At 35.6% G+C, this 27,966-nt stretch overlaps 1 protein-coding gene across 3 annotated transcripts in view; it reads left to right on the top strand.

The window, feature by feature from the left end:
* The window catches only part of LAMA2 (laminin subunit alpha 2), a 631,935-nt gene that overhangs the window by 59,223 nt on the left and 544,746 nt on the right, over positions 1–27,966 (top strand). The gene's annotated exons all lie outside the window — the stretch shown is intronic.

Here is a 27,966-nt window from a genome sequence, read left to right as displayed (position 1 = left end):
CTCCAGGAAACTTATGTGCAAGGCAGGAAGGGGAAGGAACACGGATAGTTCAAGAAAGTGAGTGTTCTGGGAAGGGTCATCATTATTGAAGCAACTTACACAAAGGAACCAGGAAAGAAGATGGGGTAGCGGGATGGAAGGTGGGTGAGGAGCCAGGCAGAGCAGTGCTGCAGTGAAGGCCATGAGTGGAAACATTATCATGACGTTCTTTTACCTAAACTCTAATAGTCCCCGAAGTATGAGCTACAAGTACCTAAACTCTAACAGACATTTGTTTACCTAGCTTTTAGTGGAAAGTTCTTAGCTTTCCAGTCAGTGACATATGAACAGTGGTTGTCGGGGAGTAATTTAGGTGCATTCCAGAGCCACATTACCTGGGTTTGAATCCCCATCTCACTTACTACCTGTGTGACCTCAACCAAGTTACATAACTTCTTCATGCCTAGTCTGTAAATTGGGAATCATAACAGAAGCTGCCTCACAGGAGTATTGTGAGGATTTTATATATACGTATGTATATGTATGTATATATGTGTGTGTGTATGTGTGTAGATACATACATGTAATATATATGTTGTATACATACATATAGATATATACATGGTAGGTGCTTAGCAGAGTCCCTGGCACCAATTATGCACTGAATCAGATATTAAGATTTAATTTAGCTGAAACACTCAAATGGTATAGCGCTAAGGGCATGCAAAAATAACATAAAACTCAAGTACTGAGGTTTTATCAAAATTTTAGGTATCTATGGTAGAGAAGGGAGGAGGATCTAGTTGCATAATATTTGAGATTCAGCAAACTCAGCAATAATGTGACTGTTATTTTGTCGGTGATGTTTCACTGACAGTTATTTTCATAGAGCCAGTAAGCATTGGCTTTGGGATGAGATAGGTATGAATCTGAACTGTTGTTTTTCTGTCTACCCACTGTTTGACCTTGTACGAGTGTCTTTATTTCCCTCTATTTTTTTAATCTATAAAATAGGGATTCTTTCCCTGTAAGACTGTCAAGGAGATTAGATGTGACAACAGACATAAGTGACTAGCAGAGCAGCTAGCCCAGGTAAATCCTCCATGAATGGTAGCTGTTATAAAAGGATGGCACTAGAGGAGATACGGCACCATTTCCAACCCTCGTTCAGTTTTAGGGGGGAAATCCTTTAAAAGAAATCTCCTTCCAGCACGATGTCCAAAATTAAAAGTGTTCATTTATAATGCATAATAAAGGAGTCATTTTAAATGAAGTTACTGACATATGAAGCAAATCTGCTGAGATTTAGCTTAGAGTCTTAAATTACAAGGTAATGTACTGTGACCTGAGGGAGTGATACAAACTCCCAGGCAATTCTTATAAGATAAATTCTACTGGTATTTTCAATCTAGTGTCATCAAAGTTAGTTCTCCTTTGCAGAGGGAAAAGCTTCAGTTGTCCCCAAGCTATCAACATCGAATTTAACTCAGCATGCCACAGACATGCTGTTTATCTATTTTGGTCCTCCTATTTTAAAAATTCTTCATCCTTTTTATTTATTTTTTAATTTTCTGTCTTTTATAAATGCTACCAAACTTCAAAACTATTTAAAATGTACTTCAACTTCTCAAATTTTTGTATTCTGATTTGGGATACAAAAGGCTTTCTTTAAATATAAGTAAAAGTAAGTGTCTTTCCTATAATGCATTATATTTTAATAGCCCTTGAAAATTCACTTAAGTGGTCTGGTGTTTGTGGTAATCTGGATGTTAGCTGGCAGGAACAGAAACTAATTCTGTACATTAACAATAAAAATAATTTTTGAGTGTGTACCATAAATAAGGCACTGTATTAGATGCTTGAGATCTATATGTGACAAGATGTAATTTCAGCCCTTGTGGGTCTCAGTTTATTAAGATAAATAGGCACCATAACAAATAACTGTTGTTGAATTTAACAAAATCAAAGCTTGAATATTTAGAAGGCAATTGCATCTGTGTTTCAGAGGTGTTTACAGATGTTGAGTTTTACATCGCAAACTCTCAGCCCCCTGTTGACCAGGGGTTGTGATTGCTTCATCAGGACTGTCCCCTCTCTTTCAGCTTTCCTCTTTGTTGTCTTTATTTTCATTAGGGCTCTTTGCCCAAGGTGCCCGACGCTGTTACTAGTTACAGGCCTAGATGGTCCTCAGCACTTTAAATCTCAGAAGGAGAAAGACTCTACTCCTAACGTCACCACTAATCTCTGATGACCCCGCGTGGGTCATGTGTCCAACCGTGCTTTCACAGGGCCAAGGTATCTCCGGCAGTTGAAGTCACATCTTCCTGAGTATCAGATAGGTGGAATTGCCTGATATGTATTCCATAGCTAGTAAGTGACAACTGGGAGTGGAGTCTGTTCTCCTTCCAAATGATCACCCAGCCACTATTTGAAGTACTTTTCAATTGAAACTGCTTCCGGATTTGGTTCTTTAATTTTCTATGAAAATCTATTATCCTCACTTTTAAATGAAAGCAATGAAAAAGGCCCTGTAATATTTTCTTCTCACGAAGAAAATAGCTTTACATAGAGTGGATTTCATTAGTAGATCTAATCTTTAAGGAAGGAAGCATAGTTATGGAAAATACTAGAATGACTTTTATTATTTAATGCCTTTTGGCTTCTAACGTAATTGACAGCCTGTGTGATCTACTTCACTTTCTCCAGATAGGTCTCTGGTAAAAAAGGCGCAACAAACCTGTGGTTGTAATATGCATGTTTGTGCCTATGAATGTGTGTGCATATAGATGGTGTGTGCATGTTTTACATGTGTCAGTGTATGTGTGGGGCATGTGTGAGAGGTAAGGGGGGTGAGTAAAAAAGAATATGATGTTAGCTTATTAATGTACTATGATAATTTTGTTGAACGTTTCCTTTTTTTCTCTTTCACACTGATAAAAGGACAATTTTGGATGTGCTGTTTAAAAGAGATGTACTTTCTCTTTTCTAAGGGCAGTTTTAAATGAAGCTAATTTCTCAGATGTTTCTGGTCAAAATGACAAAACTGAAAAGTATATTTGCATTGTTTTAGGTATATTTTATTGGCAGCATCCTTTAAATGTTGAATGCCAGCTGATTTTCCTTGATCTTTGAAAAATTCAGGGACCAAATTATATTTTGCAAATTTTTTTGTTATTGTGCTAAATTTCATCTTTCGTCTCTTCTGCTTCACTTTTGCAGGGATGTTAGATGGAGATTGTTTGAAGGTAGAGTTGAGTCCTGATGTTTGTCTCCTTGACCAGTGGGTTATTTCCTAGTTTTGAAAAAATGTCGCAGACATATTGGAAATACATTTATTTTGAATGTCAGTTTGTTGTCATTATTAGTCACAGAATACATTTGTCAATGAAAAAAAATGAGCCTTATGATGCCTTATAATATTATTCTTGAAGGTTGCTCTTATTTTAGCTGTTATAAAACAGGAAGAAACACCATGGAACATTAAAATATAATATCTATAGTTACAGTAGCATGCTATTAAATAAAGTAAAGGCATAAATATTTAAATTAGGATTTGTTTTTACACTATATTATTTCAGGAAGAAATTGCAAGCTCTGGAATTTCTTTGTGTCTTGGTGAAAGAAGATTCTAGTTTTTATAGCTCTTTTAAGGAATATCTGCATCAGCAAAAGATTGCTAGCAGTCATCATGTTTGATTTTATTTAATATTTCTTGAACACATAGCAGTTGTTTTATGAAGGTAGGGTTTGGTGGCATTTTACATTACTTATTCCTTTATTTAATTTTTACTCTCAGTGCTGACCTGTCATATGGGATAAATCTACACCACAGCAAAGCTCTTTTGTGCACAGGTACATAGCCAGACACAACACATTTGAATGAAAAAGTAACAAAATCATTGAAGGAGACCTATTTAAGAGCTTTTAAAACAATTCTTTGGTTTAAGGCAGAGAAGTATTATTCTACCATGAGACACTAGATTGCACGAGATGAGTCTGTGCATGTTCCAACTTAATTTTCTTTATCGTTCTAAGTACTCTTCCCATGAATTTAAATCTCAGCAGTGTTAATGGGCACTCTTCAGCATGTCAGAGGATTGTGCTTGATAAACTAGATAAGCCTCTAAGGTGGGAGCAAGGAAAGTACTATGAGTATGAATTACTCTTCACAAGGAAATACAAAATAATAAAATTATCACTGTTTCACATGCATTTTTTTTTGCCACAGTAATCAGAATTACTGTCTTTAGAAAAAGTTCAACAAATCCCTGAAGTTGGTCTGTTAATGTTGTGATAAATCTCATGTTTGTATTATTTTATTAAGAACTAAGAGATAATAAAAGCAAAGGTTCACATAATATTCTGTACTAGGAAATGTTATGAAAATTTTACATGTCATTCATTAATTTTCTCCCTAACTGTTAGGAGATAGGAAGTGTTGTGACTCCAATTTTACAAAAGCAGACATAGAGGTTAAGTAACGTACCACTGAGCCCCACACAGCTAGTAAGTGGCAGAGCTAGGGTTTGGGCACATATAAAAATGCCCTAGAATCTGGATCTTTAACCAGTAGCTTATATGGCTGCAGCAAGTGAGTTATAGAAAGTGATAGATGACAAGTTTAGCTTCATTAAAACTCGAAAACAAAATATCAGAATATGTGGAAGCACTCAAAATTGGGAATACTTTTTCAATAGGATAAAAGTAATAGAAAAAACACTATTAAAGTTCTGCTACTTTCACCATTCCAGTTAATGGGTGTGTGGATGAAGTTTGGGTTTGACTCTTATTAAAATAAAATTTGTCATCTATCTAATCTTTCTTTGTCAGTTTTGTCAAAAAGAGGGGCAAAAATAGAGCTACCCATACAAAGACTGAAGAATTTTAAAGTTTTAGAATTAAATTGAGCCATTAATTTAATCATTGCAAAAACATTTAAATGCCTCTGTTTCTCCGATGACAGCCACAGAGTGAGGCCCGGATGAAGGCAATGTGGTTGATCAGTATATCTAAGAGACTCCAGGATGTAAAAATGTCAGTAAAAAAATATTTTTGGGCAGAAAGATAAAAAAAGGTTCTGCTAATCAAAACACATGAATTCATATGACTCAATAGATCTTACAAGTTTCACTACCACTTTCAGAGACAAAAAATTCACATAATTTGCAATGTGAAGAGAAATAACTATTAAAAATGCAATGATACACCATGGAGTATATAAAGCTACAGCATAAACATGGGATATCAGTTTTACTCAAGGGCAATTTTAAATAATATACATTAAATTAAACATATTATGGAGTAGAATAAACTTTATTTGAATTTTTAAAAGCTCCAGTCTGAGTCTTCAAATAAATTTCAGAGTTGTGGCTGTTAAATTGGCTCTATGCCACCAGACCCCAGGGCATATCCAATTTATTCTCTACCTTTAGGGAAATTTTGAGGAAAAAGTTCAAGAAGCAGTGAGGTAACACAGCTTTCAATAGCTACTTTATTTGCAGATTGGTAGTAAATTTTTGATACTTATTTTGAACCCAAGAGTGAAGGTGAGATGCTGTGCTGGATATTTTTATATGTCTTATATGTACTGGTCTATTAATCAATAAGAGAGGTGAATAGTTGTTAGTGAATTAATATGTGATAAGCACAAAATAGTCACATGATATTTTCCACAGCATAGGATTGAAAAATATGTGGCTAGTAGTTTTTTTTACCTTGGCAATTATTGTTTTCTGTGTAGATTTCACTGTTCTCTGTAAAGATACCACAGCATGTTCTAATATTATCTGCTTCCATTTTACTGGTCATATCATACAAATTCATGTTCAGTTCTCAAGTAATATTGTTTCAGGAGGCCACAGAGAAGGAAGTTTTATCAGAGGAACACTGAATGATGGCATGGATGGGTTTTATGTGTGACTGAGCGTGTATAGAGTGAAAAATTCTAACTAAACTGCCATATAAGACACACTGTATGAAAATATCAGGGCAGTGCACTTTTTCCATAAATTAAAGGTTTTACTTTTGTCTATTTTTGGCCCTTGTGGTGATAATACTTTTATGGAGCCATAGTTCCTCAGCACACTCTTCTGTTTTTGATTGTGGCATCAAGACTTATCAGGGAAAGAAGTCATTTGCCTGATGATGCCAATCTCATTAAATTAGGAATGTTTTTCCAAACATTCATTCAAATTACTGAGTGTTTATTATGATGCTTATTCTGTGCAAGGTAGAAAGCCAATTGGTGGTTGTATATAAAGGTGTTTGAACTTGAACAATTTTGAGGCTATTTTTATTTTTAGTATGTGTTACTTAATAAGCCCTTGAATCTTACAGGTTTGTATTTGGAATTCTTCTTTGTCTTAAATTTGCCTACCCTGGGCTTTAAAGGGGTTATTTCAAGTACTCAACTTGGGTTTGATATACTGGCTTTGTCTTTATATTTATGTCATTCTATAGATTTCAAATATGTACTTTCCATTAAAAAAATTATTTTCCAGGTTGAAATATTTATCTTTGAAAATTTGTTCTATAACATCTTCTCTTTTGCAATAATTGCCCTTTTCTGGACCTTCCATTAGGACAATGTCTTCTTGAAGTTGTGGTTATTTATAAATGTGTGAAGGGCACTTTTTTTTTTGTAACCAGTGTAGAATAATACTTTTCCTTTTGTTTTGAATTTCTTCTCAATGATGCCCAGTGTTTTATTGATCTCATTGGCTGTCTCAGTGGCTTAGATCTGTTGTCTTTAAGGAGCAGTTACACAGTATCATGAGCTCCCTGAGTGCTCATAGTTCAGTTCCCATTAAGTAGAACTTGGAGTGTTTTTCACAGGGTGAACTACTTCATGCCAATTTTCTGCCTATTATGTTGAGAGTTTTTCCTGAAAGGCATTTCTCCCTATGTATTTGACTAGTGTGAAGAGCTATGTCATCTGCAAATTTGAGGTTTCACTTGAAAATCCTCTTAGCCTGTACAGGGGATAACTCATTTCATCTTGAGCTGGTTCTTTTTTATCCCTTCCCTATTTCCTGTTTCTAATCTATTTATTACTTAAAAAATTACCATATATTTCTTTTCCTGATTACAAACTATTGCATAGTCATATTAAAATTTGGAAAATTCATAAAGGCAGAAATAAGTAATTTTACCACTCAAAAATGTCTGCTAATATTTTGTATGTCATCTTCATTTGCAAATAGACATTTTTACATATTTGTGGTCACCCTTTACCTACCTCTTTAAGTATGCATTTCTTTTTTTGTGGTTTTTCAACTTCTCATCTATCTTCTCTTACCATCTACCCAGAAATCTGAATGTGATTTTTATTCCAATATTATCAAGTGTTTGTTATAAAATTGCCGGGTAATGTTTAAAGTACCACTGTAACACTTAAATAATTTATCAACAGCTCCCCATCCAAAATTTACTGCCAGTTTTTCTCATTGTTACAGAATTGTCAGTAGGGTTCAGACAGATCATGTTTAGACATATTCATCTTGGTTAGGTTGTTTTCTTACATCATAATATAAGGAATTCAACTTATTCCGAACTTTAAAAAATGCCTGGTTTTTGTTTTCTCAAAAATCTGTGCTTATTGACACAGTTTTTCCTGATAATTTTAGCAATTCGTGTATTTTGGTTTTAATTTTTCAGCAGTTGGTCTTTATCTGTAACATACATTTTTCTATGACTTCCAAAAGATGCTCTTGAAGTCTCTGGGCTTCTCAAAGCAAAATTCTTGAAGCCATCATTTTTATGCTTAATACATTTTAATCTTTTTATATACACTTATTTTGAAGACAGAAAAATAATAGACTCCTGGGTACCCATGGTGTTTAGTATATTGTTAAGAGAAATATATTACATGTACTGTCAAAGCCCACCCTGTACCCTATAAGCTGCATCCCTCCTCTTTCTTCCCAGAGGGAGCCAGTTTTAATTGATAGTTTATGATCCTGGAAGATTTCAAGTAATTGTTATGATATTTGTGTTTATTCTACACCTTCACTCTCATCATCATCAGTACAACAGATTTTATAATCTGAAAATAAGAGATACTGATGTGCTCTAAGTTTTAATCATCGCCTGCCTTTTGCCCCAGCAAGCTCTGGTATGTATTGTAAAAGAAGTTATATATATTTTCGTTACCTTTAATTATATTTAAATAATGCTGATTAAAGTGTTAAGTACTGAAAAGCTCATAACAAAAAGGTGCACTTACTCTATCCCTCTTTTTACTCTGAGAGGCATGACTGATTTAAGCTGGTTCTTCTAGCATTTACCTCCAGATATTTAAATAATTTAAACACTTCTATCTTCATTTAAAAATTTTAGATATTAGCTTTCCTTGAAAGGTCACATGGAAGACAAAGGTTGAGCTCTCTCACCTACCCTCCATACATACTTCTCCTTATATCCTCCAATATAGATTTATATATTAAAGTAAGTATTTAATGTTAACATCATTAAAACTGTATGAGTATCAAAGATAGCTGAGCTTTGTGGTGCACTACGACTACATTTTCTTTCTTGTATATTTTTCCCTAGCATTAATAATTGTTTTTTTAAAAATATTCTTGATTTTCTATATCCATATCCCTTATTCTAAACCATCCTTTTGGCAGAATTGTAAAACTCCTCTCATATACTGAACCACATTTGGAAATCCATTAGTTGAAAAGAAAAATTTTTTTTGAAACAACCATCCTAAAGCTCTTTATCCCACCATTATTGGATAATTCTGTAGCTTCCTGACAAAGAGTGAATGAACACTGATTGTTTTTATAACTTACATATCTAAATTTGTCTTAATTCTCCCTTCAAGTATCATCTGGTTCTGGAATTTTGGATTGGAAAGCATTTCTTCTCAGAATTTTGAAGGTATTGCCTCATGGCTCCCACATCCTCAGTCATGTCCCTTCAGCCACCAGGCATTCTTACTACCCTCTAACACAAATGTGTATCCCTGTCAGGTCCTTTGCACTGACTGGTTCTGCCTGGGGGCTTCTCCCCAAGATGTTTGCATGGCTAACTCCCTTCCCTCTTTGAAAACTGCAAAAATGTACCTTTCTCAATGAACTTCCCTTTAACCTCTTATGTAATTTTGCTACTGCTGCCACACTCTGGCATTCTTGGTCTCCCTAAATAAATATTAGTATTTCTTCTCTTTTTCTTATAAACTTTAAGTACTCTATATAGCTTGCAAATGTATTAGGCAACCTTTTTTTATTGCCTGTCTCTGTCTTTACCTACCATGCTGCTCCTTAGCCGCTGCCAAAAGGTAGACTCCACGAGGGTATGGTATTTTTGTCTTACGTTAAAAAAAAATGTGATTTATATAAATCAGCCAAATGAATCCCTAAACACCTGGAAAAGTATCTGGCACATGTTAAGAATTAAAGAATATTTGTTGAATGAATGGTTTCCCATGTTCAAGTTTAGAAGTTTTGCCAATTTTCCCCATCCTATATTTGTGATCATTTTTTTGCCTCTGTTAGCTCTTGGGATCTTGTATTGATCCACAGTGTTTTGTAATTTGATGATGATTGGCCACAATCACGCTATTTAGTGTGTAGATTTTTACTTTTCTGTTTTCATATGGAACCTTCCCTCACCCCTATCCTCCACAGCAGGGAGAATGGAAACTTTCTGGTTCGGTTTCCTCAGAGGATAAATCTCCTGTCAGCTTCCAGGTCAGCAGTGAGGTAGTAGCTAGACTTTATGGGACTGGAGAGGGCATTTGGTGACCTAACTCATCTTTAAAGACAGAGTTTGCAGTTTCATCCTTACTCGTGCCTTACAAATTATTTGATAACTCAAATTTCCGAGACTTCTGGGGCTCAGCAGCTCAACATGTCCTTCTTGTTGTGATTTTCTCCTTTCCCTTTGCAGACTCATCCTTGCCCCAGCTGTCTCTGCTCTGGGCTAGTGCCACCCACTCCATCTACTCTCTTTCCCTTCTCTATGAATTAGTTGAGGTTCTCCTCTGCTGTAATCTTCTGTCTAGTTTTCTAGTGGCTAGGTATCTTTTTATTAGCTTACTCTTACTTTAGAAGGTTTTGTAAGTTAAGTAGGATTTAAATGTTTGTGTTCATGGCCATCTTTAACCAAAGTCCCAGGTATGAGTACTTCAATGTGAAGCACAAACAGTATATTGTATCCATCCCATTACTTTTGAGGGTCTATGATTCTGAACCTTTTAAGTTTTCAATCAAATTACATGATAACAGTGTTAAACTATTTGTTTAACTCTATGCATCACATTAATATGGAGAAGTACATGGTGACTTAACAGATTTTTCAATTCCAAGACGATTGTGAATGAATGTTTTCCCATGTTCAGGTTTCTGATTTCCCATGTTCAAGTAGGATGTTTATGAGTTCTTCTTCATCTCCACAAACAAGGACAGTGAATATTTAGTATAACTACATTAAGAGTTTTGTTAGGAGTTAGTGATTTTTTAAATTATTTAACAATAAAGTAAAACTTCTGTTTAGCATGTGTTTATAAAGACAAAAAACCCAGCACGACTGGGTGTAAGGTTTCACCATCCCTGTGATGTGGACCTCTGAGTCCTAAAGAGGTCTAGTAATCCAAATCATTCTCAGAGTTAACTTTTAAAATTTCATGTATTTGTTTATTTAGCTAGTGGCAGAGGTAAAATCAACTAAAATTTATTTCAAGTTCAATGGCTATATATCTTTATTTTAAAACAGTATTCTGAGATGGGAAAAAGAAAGTTTGTCATCTGCATCTCATTAATAAAAGTGTAACCAATAGCCATGTTTTCTCTTTCTGAATAAAACGAACTAATATTGAGAGATTACACTAATTATTTTTAGTATCTTTGTTGTCTTTGAAATTGTTATTAGTTTTCCTGAAAAAAAAAAATTTGTGCTGGAAGAATATTGACCTGAGAGGTAGACAACCGTATTCTGGAACAGTCCTTCACCAACTGGTATTTTTAATCTCTGAAATGTGATCACAAATAAGTGTAGGACTAGATCTTTAAAGCCTCCTCCTCCTTACACTCCCTTTCTCTCTGTTTTTGCCATTATTTTCTTCTTGAAAATAAGATATACTCATGTTTTCAGCTGGTTTACATCCTAGGGATGAAAATGTTGGTGCATACTGTGAACAAATGTACAAATAAATAACATATAATCATATAACTACTGTACAAAGTATGTAGAAAATGCTGGGGTAATATGGGCTATTTTTTAAACAGTCTTATTTCCTACCCAGTGGGCAGTTACCACTTCCAATAATGGAAATGTAATCGAAATAGTGTCTACTATGACTGAGATCCTTCACATCTGGCTATCTTTAGACCCTTTGTTATGTGAAATTCACTGAGTATTTTCCACTGAGTGCTTTGTTTACTGTTATAAAATCTTAAATCAAAATGTTACATCAAAGGAAAATTTTCATTGAAAGAACTTCATCAAACCCTCAGAACAACCAAACACTCCACTGGTCTGTTTAAATCATTAGTAAAGGCACCACTGTTATCCCAGTTTATAAACTGACTAGACTCATCATTTGGCCCTTCACGTATGCTTTTCCCATGGCCAAAGTTCTGCAAATTACTAATAAACACTGGCAAGGAGAGAGGTTAAAAACAGGCAAGCTATTGCATTTTAGCCAACAAAACATTTATTGAAGTGCTATCTGTGTGAAGCACTGGGAAATTCATCATCTGAGTAGTCTGAATTGCAGTCCAGAAAGAATGTAACCCACTTGGGGGACTCACCTTCAACATCATCCTGGATGAATCTAAACCAACACACAGATGTTTATGTATTCCATGCATGGTATCCCAGAAGGCTGTGTTTATCCTTTTGAGCTGTGACTATGCTGATCACCTTTTATAAACAGTGCCATTCAATGCACTTTGCAAAAATAATTTTCTTTGTAGTAAGTAGTGAGAAAGAGAAGTCATTACAGACTGGGGTGTACAATTGTTGTTGATAGAAATGGTATCAATTGAGTTGAATGACCCCTATAAAATAAGAGTGATATCTATTATTACTAAAAGACTCTGCATTTTATGTGATACCTGGCAGAGGAAAGGAATGTTTGATGAGCGGCCAATGATGTTGAACTTGCTGTATTTTCCAACTGACTTGTTTTTCTTAGGAAGGCAGCATTTCAGTGAAATTGTGTTTATTTTTCTTTCTGCCAGCTTCTAATTGAAGTTTGAAGGTTCATTACACAGTGCCTGGGAATATATTGTCAAATATAATTCACCTTTACCGTAGTGAATGTTGGTACAATTATATGGGACAGGGGACTCCAGAGAGCTCAGCTGTCATCATATTTGGCTCCAATTTCATTCATCATGGATATAATTTCTACAGTGTTTTGAACTCTACTTTCAAATGTTAGTACACTGAAGCAGATAAAAAGAACAGGTTTGGATCTAAGTACCTGAACATTGGCATTCAAGCAACATGTCACAGGCTAAATCTTAAGTCTTTTTCAATAATGTTGAAAAAATGCAACCTTATATATTTCCCAGATGTAGTGACACCTGAACTACAAAAAACATGCTATTTCATCAGAGTCATGTTCATTTAGGCTTACTAAGAAAATTAAAATATATATATATTTGCTCTTATTTGATAAACACTTTTCATGTAGCAGGACATTTCTGATTTTATTTGGGAAAATGAATCTATGTAGGGTAGGTTTGAGTTGCTTGGTAAATGAGTCTACTTCAGTGTGAGTACTGTTTTTATTAACAGACCTTATAAACTGGCTTGGTAGTTTCCAGGTCTGTGGCAAGACCAATCTATCATAATAAACCTGTAACATAAATGTTCAGTATACAGTCTTGTTTCAAGAGTCCATAAGAGGAGTCCCCTCATGAACAATTTATATGAGAGGATCATAAAATGAAGCTCAGCAACAGCACAAGCAACTGCAGTGAATAGTGTGTTGTTAAGATCCTTTAAATCATGGAAAAAAATATACTTTCAAGGATTTATTAATCTCACTCTGAATATATATATATATATATACACACACATACATACATATATGTGTATTTGCAAATAACAATTGGAAGAAGTTATACTAAGATGACAATATATTAGAAAACTAAGTAAAACAAGGCAGTGATCTCTGCTCTGAATATCATATTTTGCTCTGTTTGACATTTGGGTACAAAGATGGCTGATCCAGTGTCATTTTACCATTTTCATGTGCAAGTTTTGATAAAAATTTTTAAATATTAATTTCTGTTTTAGAAAACACACTTTGTTATATTTAGAAAAAAACTGGCCTGAGGAATTGAGTCAGATTTGATAACATGGTCATCAACTATTCTAAATAGGTAACACTGTGGAAAAAAGTAGAGATATGTCCATTTTTATTTTAGTCCTATCTTGTTTATTTGAATCATTAATTTTATTTTTATTTTAGCTCAGAGGGGCTAAGCCCTCAAAAGGAAATGAAAAGTAATTTAAAGTGTATAGGTTTCTGAGCATGCATTCTTATAAATAAACAGTTATCACTGATATTAAATTATTTATACCACTTAGAAATCATATTTAAACTGTTTAAAAATAGCTCCTAGTGAGTTATATTTATTTTATAATGTTTAAAAGGAATCTCTGAAATGTCTCCCAATACTATTCTCCCTTTAGATAGCAAGATTAGAATTGATCTAGTCACTCTTTATTCTAGTTTTCCATTTTTTAAGTGTAGAGACAACAAATTAAAATTGTGTACAAAGGCCTTAATTCTTGTCCTATGGTTCCTCTTTCTTGTTGAAACATAACTAAGCTCTTTGGAAGATTAGTTTTTTTTTTTTTAATTCTTTGAACACTGACTATTCTAAAAATACCTCTTAGGATAGATAGTATTACTTGTCAATAAGGAACATTGAGATCCACAGATAAATTTTTAAGAGATAGAAATTTTTGAATAATTTTTAAAAATTTAAGTAGTAGGAAAGAACTAGACGTTTTTTAAAGACCTTCACAATGAGTAGGATGTCACATTGGGGTCTACCTGATATCCTAAATGCATATGCTTTGATTTGCTTTTTCACTAAGTGGAGGCCTAAGAAGTTGGCCATAGATTTTTAAATGTGATTGTATTTATCTTCTGTAAGTTAGTGTAAGTTTAGTGACTAGACACTTGTTTAAGAGCAGCTGAGTAAGTTAAATTACTTTTAGGAAATACAAGTTTTCTCTGTAATGTTTACCTTGTGTGGGCAATTTCTTGAGGTTGCTTCTGTTCTTGGTTAACACACAGGTTCATCAACTCAACATATATAAACAGATACAATATATAAGGACAAAGACTGGAAATGAAAGCCAAATAATTTGAATTTAAGGGATTTCCCTGGGCAAGGCCTCAGAGAATGTGCTGGGTTTTTTTGAGAGGCATTATATATCAAGGCCCCATTTAGCTGAATAGATTGAAAAATCCTTATTATTTTGATTGATGATTCAATTGTTGTCTCAGTACTAAATATTTATAAAAAGTATTCATTCACATTTTAAAATGAGGTAAATGAAGGAAAAGTAAGTCAATGTGCTGAGAAATGAACTTTTCTTTATCAAAGGGTTAATTCTGTATTCTTTAAAAGAGCAAAGATCAGCTCAGCAAATAAGATACTTGTGATAATGAAAATACTATCCTTACACAGGAAAACTGTCCTTTTGTTTTGACTCTAGAACTGACTTATTAAATTTCATTGTAGATGTATTGCATAAAACACATTTCAAGGGCAACACTCTTTCTTACTACACAAGTAGTGAAGGTCCAAATTTCAATGACTAACTTGAGTTTAGGTGGGAAAATGTGCTTGCAAGCTTTATGCAAATTGATAGAACAGTTTAGATAAGACTGTGGAGAATGCAGACTAGGTATGTGCCCAGGACATCATTCTCAGTTCATTCTTGGAGCTACAAAGCTTTCAGCCGAAGCTCTTTGCACTGTGGCAGAAGGCAGCCCTAAGGACACTTCAGCTACAGCCTGTGCTCAATGGTGTTCTCTGACTGACTGCTAATGAACACATAGATTCAAGCTCTCCATCACTCTGAAAGACACACAAAAATCAAACACTGATAAAAAGAAAAATATTAGTGAAACCAGTTTTACAAGGAAAGCAAACAAAGAAATGTGTTTTTGTAGAAAGGTACCAAAGGAAAACATAATAGTATTGATTATTTCATTAAATATTCATTGAGTAAAGTATCAGTGGGGGCACTGTTACAGTGATCTCATTTGCTTTGTGTGAGTACCCATTTGCCATATGTCAGGCTCAGAGGTATGCTCCTGACCACTGTTTTTGCTATACATGATTCCTGTCTGATATTGTAATGCAGAAGCCACAAGAATCTGTACTGACCAGGTACCTAGTGGGTATATTAGCCAAACTACGCCTGCTCAAGAGTATAGGGGATTCCTGCTAATCAGGAGCACACAGTTTGCATGGGCTCCCAGGAGGAGGCCCCATTCTGTCCTTTGGGAAGCACAGGTTTTTCTGAGTAGATGATGCAAGTTTGAGTCAGAACTTTGCACTTCAGATTATTTCTAAGATACTGGGTCTCTAAAAGCATAAGTTTCCCAGGTCCAGCACTGCTCCAAGGATAATATCCCAGACCTGTGCCTGCATTATTTCCTCCAGACCAAGCTGTGAGGACCAGTTTTGTTCCTTAAGGATTTGCAGTAAAGATAGTTTCTTCCTATAGATGAAATGAGTTTATTTCACCAAACAGAAAGAAATCAATATGAGGCAACTATTAAGGCAGGATTTCCATCCAGTGTGGTGAGCAGCTGCTGTTCTGGGAGGCCTTTACAATGACCAAATGAAGCTGTAACAACAATGATGCTCTGGATGTAAATTTTTTTGGGCAAATACATCCTGGTAAACATATCGGGGTCTAAAACATATTCATTTTATTCATTTATTCATTCACTCATTTAACACATATTGATTTTCTATCATGTGCCAGCCACTCTTCTAGCAATGGGAAAAAAGGAGTAGACATGTCTCTGTTCCTGGATATTTTCATTTTAGAAGGGATGGGAGCAGGGGAGAAAAAACAATGAGCAAGGAAACAAACCAACAAAAGAATTTCATACAGTGATGAGGAGTACAAAGGAAAATAAAACAGGTGTTACCATACAGGTGTGGAAATCAATATGACCATCATTCAGGTGGTCAGGAAAGAGGCAGTATGTTAGCTGGTGCCCACGTGAGGGACTCTCCAGCTATGTGAAACCTGAGGTGCAGATGGTTCCAGAGGGACAGAGGAATTCAGAGGTCCTAAGCATCAAATGAATGCCCCCTATGGGAATGAACTTCTTGTATCTGAGGAGCAGAAACAAAGCCATGAAGGCCACGATGCTGTGAGCCAGGGTAAGGGTGGTATGAGGAAAATCAGAAGACATGTAGGGGCCAGGTCGTGCAGGATATTGTAAAATTTTGGGCCTTGTTTGAGTTTTAAGTGTATGGGGAACCATTAGATGATTCTGAAACTGATACTTTTTAAATACTATGTTACTCTCCCTGCTATTTGGAAAACATAAGGAGAATGGGAAGCCGGCAAGTACTCAAGTCAAAGACTCCACAGGAAACTGCCAAGTTCAATTTCTGTTAAGTCCCAATTTCTGATGGACACCACTGGGGCTTCTTCCTCAGTTGCTCTTATTTGTTATAGGCCAAGATCCCTGAGCAGATAAAATTTAGGTCCAATTACACTGTTAATTGTGGTTGACCCCTTGGCCGGCTGAATAGGGTTAAAGTAACTATAGGGAAGATAACAGAGGAGAAATCTTTTCTTCCTTTTTTTTTTTTTACTTCTTTGGCCTCCATGGGACGAAATAGCACTTTATGATAATCCTATTTATGTAATTTTACTGAAGATTTGAGATCTTAGATTATCCCTGACATTCCAGTTTCTGAAGGTAGTTCACATGAATTCCCAGTCCTTGGGAATATGTTTCAGCTATTTTATTACAACTTCGTAGGTAGTTTGAATACTTGGGTTAATATTTCCTTTTATTTTAAAGCAGATTAGTATTCTATATACAGAAGCCATAACAATGTTACTCTTTCTTTAGAAGGAGAAAAATTAAAAATGCACTACCAAAGGAAGACATCACATACTTTGAGAATAACTTGGTATTCCCATGCAGGTGGGTTCAGGTCGAATGCAGGGTGAAGATCAACACCAAATACAACTTTAACTGGTGTTGTAGCTGTTTTGAGGTCTAGAAAGAGATAATAAACATCTATACTAGGAAAAAATCTAGGTAGAAATCAATGGGCATGTTTTTATTTCAGGACTAAATACATTGTAAATAATCTGGCTTTTAGGGGAAAGCATGTTTTCTTGAAAATGTAAATGTTATAACAGCAAATCTCTAGCATTATTATGATTGAAAATTACTAAGTTTAATTCTTATGAAAATTGGAATAATTTTCTGAACTCGATGTCATATTTTAGCTACAAGTCTTTGTTTTGTCTTGCTTAATAATCAATTCTTGAAAGAATGCAGAGTTATGGTGACTCTCAGTATGCTACAAGGTATTTTTAAACATTCCTTTTTTGATCAAATATCATAGAGTCAGAATTCAAGACATTAAGGTGGAAATTAAAGTGTGAGGATCCTTCAAATATACTGTCACTTTTAAAGTTCTCTTCTATATTACATGATGTACCAATATTAAGAGTCTGTAAGAGTTTCTTCAGCTGCATTTGATTTTACTAATCCCCTGTGGATACAGTTCCAAAGATGACTTATTTGGAGCTTTATATAATTGAAATTGGATATTGTTCAGAGGTTCAACAGATAAAAACACACTTTAATTTAGAACGAATAATATATATATATTTTAAAATTGCTTAAAAAACTTTTCTCTAAAATTTATTCCTGAAAGCTAACAAATAAACTTGATTTACAGAATAGAAAACTCAGTTGCTGAAAAGCATATTTTATCTTACTCTAATAATCTGTCTTGTCAGGATGCTTTTTTCTTAAAATGTATTGCATAATCAGTGATATAGTTATCACCACTACATTGATCATTCCCCGTTGGTTCATCTACATTAGCCATCTTTCAGTGAAATGAGATGTAGTCTACAACCATGGTCACTGATAGCTAAATGCATCTCCAGAGAGAGGTGCGAGGTGCTTTCTCTTGTATGTCTCCTGAAGCTGGATTCATTTGTGAAAGGGCTGGTTTTAAAAGTCGCCATGTGGGAATGTAAGAGAAGATGCTCAAACTACTCCTTTCTGTTCCTGGCTTGTGGTGTACTCTTTTCCTGTCTGTATCAATCTTTCAGTGACTCAGGGGGTTTGGGTGTCCATGGCTTTCACAATCATGAGGAGCCAATCTCTTTTTCCCTCATGGCACCAAAGAGGCAAGGTTAAGACTGAAAAAAAGAATTTCTTACATAGAGGAAGCATCTGTTGCCTATATTTATAATTTGACATTATACCTATGTTGATAACTTAAAATCAACATGTTCTTTTAGCAGATAATTATTAATATTATTTTATGTGCTTAGTGTCATCACAGGTATAAAGGATGTAGGATACCTGCCCTCAATAAAATATACAATCTTACAGAGAGGGATAAGAAATGAATGTTTTCACAGAAAAAAATTTGACCAAGTACCAATACAGAGATCTTAGGCAAATCAATGATGTGAGAATAAAGAGGAGACTGAGAATCATTGTCAGGTATGTAAACAAAAGAGCATTCTAGAAGAAGGGGTACTTGTGCTGGGACTTAGAGAATGTGTTGGGATTAAATCAGGGGGTGATTAGGGAAGAAGGCAGGCCTTCCAGGCAGAGTGCCTAGAAGCAAAGCCTGTAGCAGGGAGTTCAGTGTAAGTGATTTCCTGAGAATGCGCTCTCCGGAGAAGCCTTGAAGGATAGGTGAAGAAACTGGACGAAGATGCCATTACAGAGGAAGCTGAGCCTCAGCATGACACATGGTGTGGCCTGTCTGGAGTCAGAATTGCACCACAGAAGGGGTTTCCTTGGTAAGAATGGGATGCCAGGTTTTATAGTCTGTATCGATTAGTCACAGGTGTGGGGATGGAAGTGATGTAGTTGTCAGGGTGTCCCAAGGCAGGTGGTGCTCACCCACTGAGGACCAGAATGGGGCCGCTGCAAGCCTTTAGTGGCCAGCTCTTCCTGCAGCTCAGAGATGGGTGTGCAGTCCCTGCCAGGGGCCCATGGTACCAACAGAATTTCCTACTCTGGGGGAATAAATGTCGGGAGCATAGAATGGTTGGTATGAGAGATGAGAATAGCTTGCTGGGAAGTATTCATTAATGTAGATTTGTCAAGACTTCTCTAATTGGTAATGCTTTATTAACCATTAAATATTGCTCCTTTATACATTTTGAGGCACTGACACTGTTATAAAAATCCTTACTTTGGGAAAGATCGTATCATTCCTTCCTTATAAATAGGACAGTTTATTGATTAAGATAACACTAGATTTCAAGTCAGACAGATCTGGCCTTAGACTCTGGCTTTTCCCTTTGCTTTATAAATGGTTTTGTGTGAGTTACTGAACTATACTGAACGTAATTCCATCTTCAGTATATGAATAATCATGTCTGCCTTATGATGGTGTTGGTATTAAACACCATGATTCATACTCAGTGCCTGGTGCATAGTCATTGTTCAGTGAATGGTATTTACCACTTCACTCCAAATTAGTAAAACTTTAATTCTTTAAACAAAGAGTATTTGGGGCCAATTATTTTCTGAGAGTTATTAACAGAGCTGGGACCAAGGCTGAATGAGATGCTTTGGGCAAACCTGCATTTACTCCAACTACGAATAAGTGCCTTCTTATGTTTTGTGTCCTATAGCACCTCCTTTGCCACCTCACTGAAAAGTAAATCTTTATGGGCAATTAGGGGAAAAAAGTGATATGGGAAAGGATGGTTTGTAGATATGTTAGAATATCCATAAAAACCCATTACAAAGGAAAATATAAGAATAATGAAATAATTCTAGTAGTAGCTTGAGAATTGCTCTAGTTTCAAATTATCTGTCTCCTATAATGGCTTTCCAATATTCTCTGAAAATTATTGGCATGTTTTTAGTTATGATATTGGTATTTCAATTTAGTTTTAATATCTTTTTTTTCTTGAGATATAAAATTTCAACTGAATGGGAACTATGCAAGGGTTGAAAATATGTAGAAAAATAACAAATTGTCTTGCTTATAAATTTAAAATCAGTTACTAGTAAGTTACTGTATTGTAATGAAAAAAAAATAGTTTCTGAGACTGGTAATTCAACAGTTGCTGACCTAATAGCTGAAGTCATTTTTATGTGGGGCGATCCTAAATCAAAGCCATCATAAGATGCTACAGACCTCTTAATAGCTTCACTTGGGTGCTAATGCAATCGGGATATTAGAGCCCACTTGAAAGCAGGATTCAATATTCCTTCGTGGGTGCAGTACGCCTGTCTCTAGCTTTGGCTCAAAGACATAGCCACACACAGAATGCGACACAGATAGCAGAGTCCAACATTCTTTATAATTTTTCTTTTGCTGCTATCACCTCATAATCCTTGAATCAAAAAGAACAAGGAAATGATTTAAAAAATAGAAGTTTGACTTGAAATATATTACTGTGTGCTTTTTTCATTATCTTTTCAGAATAACTTTAGTAACTCCACTGATGATTAAAATATTGAAATTGTAACAGTATTTATGGCATGATTCTTATATACTTCTTTTAAATATATTCTTCACTATAATGGGGTATGTGGTGAGGACTTGATAATGGGGGGAATCTAGTAACCACAATGTTGCTCATGTAATTGTATATTAATGGTACCAAAAAAATAAAATAAAATAATAAAATAATAAAATTAAATTAAATAAACATAAACTTCTTCAGCTGTGTCAATTGATATTCAGTTTAATTGTCTTTAGACAGTATTAATTATGAGAGTTTGCTGGTTTTTTTCAAAGGAGTTTGATGATGAGGAAGAAAAGAGGAATAAGTAGAGGAAGAATAGAAAGTTACTTTTCAATGTATTGAAGGGGCTTCAAATTGCAAGAAGTATTGAAAGACACAGAGACAAGGAACCATTTAAGTATAGGGTTAACCCTATGTTTTTACCTATCTCCATGAATAAATAACTAAGATGACTCACTATGAATGGTCATGTACCATGACAAGGCTGTAGGACCGTATATCTCATGCCTTCTTCCATAAGCAATCCTGGGAGTTGCCTTCTAGCACAAATGGAGATTCACATTTCAAGTAAATGCATTCTTTTCCTCATTAAAAAAAACAACTTTGCACGTTAATGTTTATTTTATGCACCATTTAAAAGGCCCAAATATACCACACAGTGGCTAGCCCAATCAAGGTATGTAGTCAGAAACCAGCATGCCGTGGACAGTAAATCAGCTGGCCTTTGATTCACAGTACTCCATTTATGCCCAATTAACCAGATGACTCTCTAGTCGGTTTATCAAGCATAGATTTGCCTGTCAAAGAGGTAATAATGGAAAATATATATATACTCCTGCACTCCATGGAAATCACAAAATATTTACTATTATTTGCTACTGTCCAATTTCCACCAAAAATGTACCTCCATAAGTAGTGAAAAAGTCATTCTGTAGGTAGATAGAATCCTAAAATCAAATACTTACTCCTATTGGGGTATATAGCAGTATGCCAGGAGTTGGCCAAAACTACAAGATAAACATGGTACCATATTGTGAAATACAAATTTGACTTACTGTTTTGATGGGGCATGAGGCAAGAAAAGAATGGTTTTGTATTAAAGTATTTCAGATACATCAAGGGATAGTGTAGCTCTGGGGGAAAAGGGGTTCCCCTCCTGGGGTAAGTTCCCTATGAATCCAGTGAAACCAAAGGAAGACAAGGGGAAGGGCAGGTTGGGAGGAAGGGTTTAGATTAGCTGTAGAGTGTGAGGAGGAAGATGTTAGGCATGACACTCAGATTTCTTGATTAAAAGGAACACAGAAATATAGATTTTGAGTGTAAATGAGTTAATGCCCAGATACTTACTTTTCTTTACCAGTGCCTCATAGATGTTCACGTTCAACTGTCTAAGCAGAAGTTGAATATTTAGATTCAAACTCAGAGGGAGAACTTTGCCTGGTGATAATGATTTGGGAAATCTTAGCATATTAATAGTCTTTGAAACCTAAGGGAATGGGTGATATTGCCCAGGACAAGTTTGTAGAGTGAAGAGAAGGTTTTGTGGGAGTCCCCAATAAATTCAATGAAACTGAAATAAGTCAGGGGAAATGGTAGGTTGGGAGAAAAGCTTTTATTTCTTACAGTCACTAGCCAGGGCTGGCTCCATCAGACTCCTCTGGCCGTGGTTCATATTCTCCTTCCCCCGCCTGCTCCTTCAGACAGGAACTCCATAGGTGGGTCCTTGATGACTGGCAAATGCCAGACCAATTACATACCAGAAACACAGGGGAGGAGAGAATGGATGTTTTCTCTCCACCCCTTGCCCCAGATTGATGGGAGGCTCTGTAGTGGTAAACAACTATTGATTTGTAAATGCACTAAGGCTAGGCTGAAGATTCTGGAAATTCTGCCATTTACCCAACAGACATCAACACAGAAGAGGAAGAAGTTGCTCTGCTTTGAGGGGATACTTTGCATTTTGCATTTCCTCCTAGAGAAAAATTTTTCCCTGTGTTTTCAGACTATTTTACAGTAGTATCTTGCTAATGAAGAGTATAAAATGTGAATACTGTGGACATTCATAATGATGTGTCTTGGGACCTTCAAATCTGTAAATATCATTTTAGTACATGTGAATCCCAAGAACTTCTGAGAAGCTTAGGTTCATGGTTTTGTGTTGCAAGATATTCTCCAAATACAGCACTTCATGAAACTGGTCCTTACAGTATCCTTGTGTCCTAATATCAATATATGGACATGGATTATTTCTTCCTGTCCTCTAAATTTGGGTTCCCATATAATAGAGCAAGACTATCATGTGCTATCAAATAGAAGACATAATCCATATTTGGTCATCTTTTATTCTTCATTCACAGGTGCATTTTATTTTGATACCTGCGATGAATGCCTGTTCTGTCATATAACCTTTGTCTCTATGATCACCTTTGGTTAAAAAGAACTCCATATGGCTATGCTATCAACTTTCAGCCTCTCCTCTTAATGATTTTTTTTTCTTTTTTTAAAAGAGAGAGAGAGATTCTTAAACTATGTGAACTAGATTTTACTTTTGATAAATGCTGGTTCCTTAGCTTCAGTACAGCTTTCAGCCTCTATTGCTTTAGAGGAATGATTATATATACTTTACATTCACATTTCATCTGAAGTAGATTTCTGTTGAGGCAAGTCTTTTCTGAATATGTCCTCACTCCACAAAATTAATTTATTTTCAACCTCTCTCTAGTTTTATCACTGTTTTGATAAATAGTTTTATTGAAGAGAAAAATGTATTGAAACAGTATCAAGACTTGTTTGCCTCAGAGATTCTAATTGATTCATTCCTTCCCTAGATTGGAGCTACTGCAAAATCAATGTTTTACTTTTAAATGAATCCAAAATGTACATATTTAAGTTACATACCTCAGTGCTATCAGTTGACTTTCTTTTAAAGGGAACTTCTTTTTCAAAAAGAAACCATTAAAAAAATCTTTTCCTGAGTCACTATATAAGAGAAGATGAGTATGAAGTAGCAAGCCAGCAATTAAAATAAGTATCCTGGGTGCCCACCAGATTCACTGACGAGCTAACTGATTCATATTAATCAAATAATTTCCAAGGTCTGAGAAGAATTACCAATGCATATTTGTAATAAATTATGGGAGCTGCTTAGTAAGTAGTTGTAATTTCAGATGTTAAGTCTGTGTATGCCGGAAACCCAATTATTTTTTCAGCAAATTTTTTCTTACCACCCATTCTGTCATTTAAGCACAGATACTGAACAAAAACTAGACCTGTCTATTCTTTACAGGTACTTATGCTCTATGGGAGAAACAGACTTAAATGAAACAATCAAAGTAACGTAAGTATAATTCAACACAAGTGAATCATCAAAGAACATGACCTTTGGGACAGACAGCAGTCAAGAGACACTTCTCTGAGAAAGTGACTTTTGGAGGAATGAACAGGAGATAAACAGGCAAACTGGGGTGGGACAGAGGATTGGGGAATGTGTTTAGAGAGAAAGATCCACATGTACATAGCACCTCTTCTGGTGTATGCTGGATAAAGCATGGATCCCTCAGAGATCTAAAAATGTCATTGTAACTGTGGGGAAGAGAGTTCAAATTGAGAAGGGTCAGGTCATGTGAGGCTTTAAAGATTATACAAAGGATTTGGTGCACTACACTAGTTAAATAATGTTTACTTTTAGGTCAAGGGTTGACAAACTTATTTTGTAAAGGGCCAGATAGTAAATGTGTGGTTGCGCCTATTCAACTCTGCTTTTGTAAGGGAGAAGCACTGATTGACATTTTGTGGGTTGTTGTGCCTCTGTTTCAATAAAACTTTATTCACAAAAGCAAGCTATAGGCAGTACCTTACACACTCCCTCATTAGATAAATGCTAATGTCACTGCCTTATATCTAAGTTTCTCCATATGAACTTGTGCAGGGATATTTTAGGGACTTTAGCAGTGCATAGTCAGCAAGCATCAATGTACTTTATACATTGAAAATTGGGTTAAGAAGAAAAAATTGGTTTCCTTTGATTTTCCTTTGAAGTCATGTCACAAGAAGAAAGCAGCAGTGTAGTTCATCTGCCAAGAGAAAGACTGTAAAAGACAAAATGAAATGCCAGAAACTGGATTACTAGAGGGAATGAGTGCTAAGAAAATGTTCAAAAGGTTTCTTGAAAAGCAAGGATCACTTGGGAGGTGAACTTGTTCAAAGCGTACATTAACTTGCTTCTTGCAAGAACAATCTGTATTACAAGGCTCTGCTCCAGCTTGTCTGATGTACAGCACCTATGGTCTCTGTAGACAACAGACTCTGTACTTGAAAAGTATTGAGTGTAGTGCTCATACTATAGAAGATGTACTGTCATAAATTGTTCAGGTGAAATCTGGAAAAGCCAAAAAAAGACTTTTAAAAAGTGGGTTTGCCTCCCCCTTATAATGATAGTGCTAACTTATTTGAGTAATTCTGTAAACATTTTTATGCTGAATCAACTGATTTATAAAATTTTTGTCAAAATCACTTAGTGATTTAAAATATCAAGTGGCTATAAACATCCAACGTTTCACTCAATATGTGTTCATTGTAGTCAGGGTACAAACCAGAGTCACTGATGGGGCGGTCATCGTCTCAGTGCTGCTGGGTGGCCATAATAGAAGGGAAGAGATAACTCTAGCAAAATTAAATGCTTGGACTAGAAGTGACATTTATTAATTTTTCTCACAATGCATCAGCCAGAACTAGTCAAATGGCCCCCACTCACCCATAGTGGACCAGGTTATTCAGCCTTACTATCCATGTGCTGGAAAGTAGGAAGTTGAGAATATTTGGCAAGCTGCAGTAAAGACTACCACAGGGAGTCTTATATTTGCTTGTATGATTGTTTTATTGATGCTTATCTTGTCAACTTGATGGGAAGCAACATAACAGCAAGGCTGTGATTGTTTTTGCTTAGTTTCCTCCACCCAGCGTCTAAAACAGTGCCCAGCAGAATGAGGAACTCAAAAAACATATAAGTGGATGAAACTATCTATCTAGTCTAGCCCTTTGATGATAGGCCGTGAATGATATGTGCCCCTCCTTCTTGTCAAGATCTTCAGGAATGTGAGTTCTATGTAATTTTACCATCAAAGTAGGTGTAAAATCACTATTGAAAATTTTAGCCTGAAAATGTCTCTTTAACAGACAAAGGAGCTGAGGCTAGTTTTTTAAGTGGCCACCTTTCCCCCCCACTCTTACGGGAGAGACTGTTGAGGTGCTGCACATTTGACCTTGGGGATTTACTCTATTGGTTCATGCTAATCAAGATGATTCTGCTATCAGAAATCCTTCAGGTCTCAGTGGCTCAGTAAAAGGATTTATCCCTTATGTTACTCGTTCAACTTGGGTTATTAGTAAAGTGACAAAAAGGACTCTTTTCCTGGTAGCCACAGTAGGACTGAAACTAATGGATGCTTCCCTGTATGGAAAATTGTTGGTCCCCTTGACTGAGGTAGGCACACCTGAAGGATCCATGTATTTCTTCCATGCTCTGGCCAGGATGCTCAACACCACTTTTACCTACAGGTGACAGGCTAGAACCCATCACATTGCTGCACCTAATGCAAGCTATCTGAGTGCCGCGAGAGCAGTTGGAATGTTTGGAAGGCACCACTTTTTCTACCACACAGATAATCTGGACAGAGACAGTTGAAAGGCCTAAATATTTATATTTAGAAGAGCCCCTTTGCAACGTGGGTTTGTTATCTAGGGGGTCTTATCCTGGACGTGCAACTCACTAGAAAGCAAAGTATGTTGAGGCCAATAGGGATAGAGTATCCCAGTTTGCACAATCTATCACTGTAACTAATATAATGATGAAATGATAAGAGTAGCAAAGCAGGAACAGATTGGGTTTTTAGAGTCATATCTGGGTCCAATAAATGTGTGATGTCATAGTGATTCTGTTACAAAACAATGAGGATCTATTGGCTGTTAGGAGAAACATGAAATGATATCAACAGTCATTTCTGATATCAAATATTTGAACAGTGAGAAGGAAAAATGGTTATTTTACTTTTCTAGGTTGGTATCGGACATGCTAATGTTTGGTGTACATTTCAGAATATTATGCTGATTGTCTTGTAAATACCTTGACTTTCTGAACTACAGTGCTTAAAATGACAATACTTCACACATGTGAAAAAGCTGCTGATACTAACTACCCAGATTCTAGACTTTCATATTGATTGAAAGACATTCTCTTCGGAATTTAATTTTTCTTATGAAAAAGTCCATTTTTTTTTTTGAGGGACATTTCTCATGGACTAATAGGTCAGATTAGGTTAAATTTAGAAAACTTATGTTTATTGAGCTGTTCCCGTTATAAGAATTTCACATCTATAAATAAATAAGCTTATTTTTCCATAGTGCCAGAGAGATAATGAGGCTTTTATATAAAACTGTTTCTACCAGCTGAAATATCATGATTGTTAATCTAATATTCCTTCTACAAATATTTAGTGAATTGTGTGTCTGTTTTAGAAAGTTGGGGTAGATATTTTTTCTTCCTTCTTGAAAACTGCTTTCAAAAACAAACAATGGATTTGATTTTAAAGTGTGTATCTTAAGATGTCTTTAGACTAATACTAAAGATAAATCAATCATTGGACAAATGTAGGATTTTTTACTTAATTTAAACTTAAATCAGTGTAAAATAATATTCAGAAAGTGTTAGTACTGCTTTTTCCATTTGTAGTTGTGATTGTCACTTGTCCCAAACCAAGATACATACTCTTCCCCATATATCCTAATTTGGTTAAGGGCATCTTAATCATCCAGATGGCTAAATCAGAAGCCTGGGGTCATCTTATCAATCTTTCCCTTACAGTCACATGTAATTAGTCCCATAGTTTTCAGTCCCTAAATACGGCTGATTCCCTTCCCTCTGTGTTATTGCTTCTCTGCTAAATCAGGTTATTATCTCTTTTCAAATAGCCTATTGTAAAACCAAACTATTCAGTCTCCCTGTAGTGATCTTTCTAAAACCTACCCTGGTAATATCATTCCCCTAATTATAAGTCTTGGTGACACCCCAAGGGTAAGTTCAGACTCCTAAGAAATGGCTATCCTTCCTTTCAGAATCTCACCCTAGCCCACCTTTTTAGTCTCAACTCTTACCGCCTGTCTACATGCCATCTGAACTTGAGACAGAAAATGACTTCTGGTTCCTCCAAAATACCATGTTCTCTCCTGCTGGCTTTGCTTTGTAGATACTATTCTTACTGCCTTCAACACAAAAGCATTCCCCTG

Source organism: Manis pentadactyla, chromosome 12, assembly GCF_030020395.1.
Source record: "Manis pentadactyla isolate mManPen7 chromosome 12, mManPen7.hap1, whole genome shotgun sequence".
In the NCBI taxonomy this organism is placed as follows: Eukaryota; Metazoa; Chordata; class Mammalia; order Pholidota; family Manidae; genus Manis; species Manis pentadactyla.
Note: the sequence above shows the minus strand (reverse complement) of the source record. Positions and strands in the feature narration are given on the sequence as shown.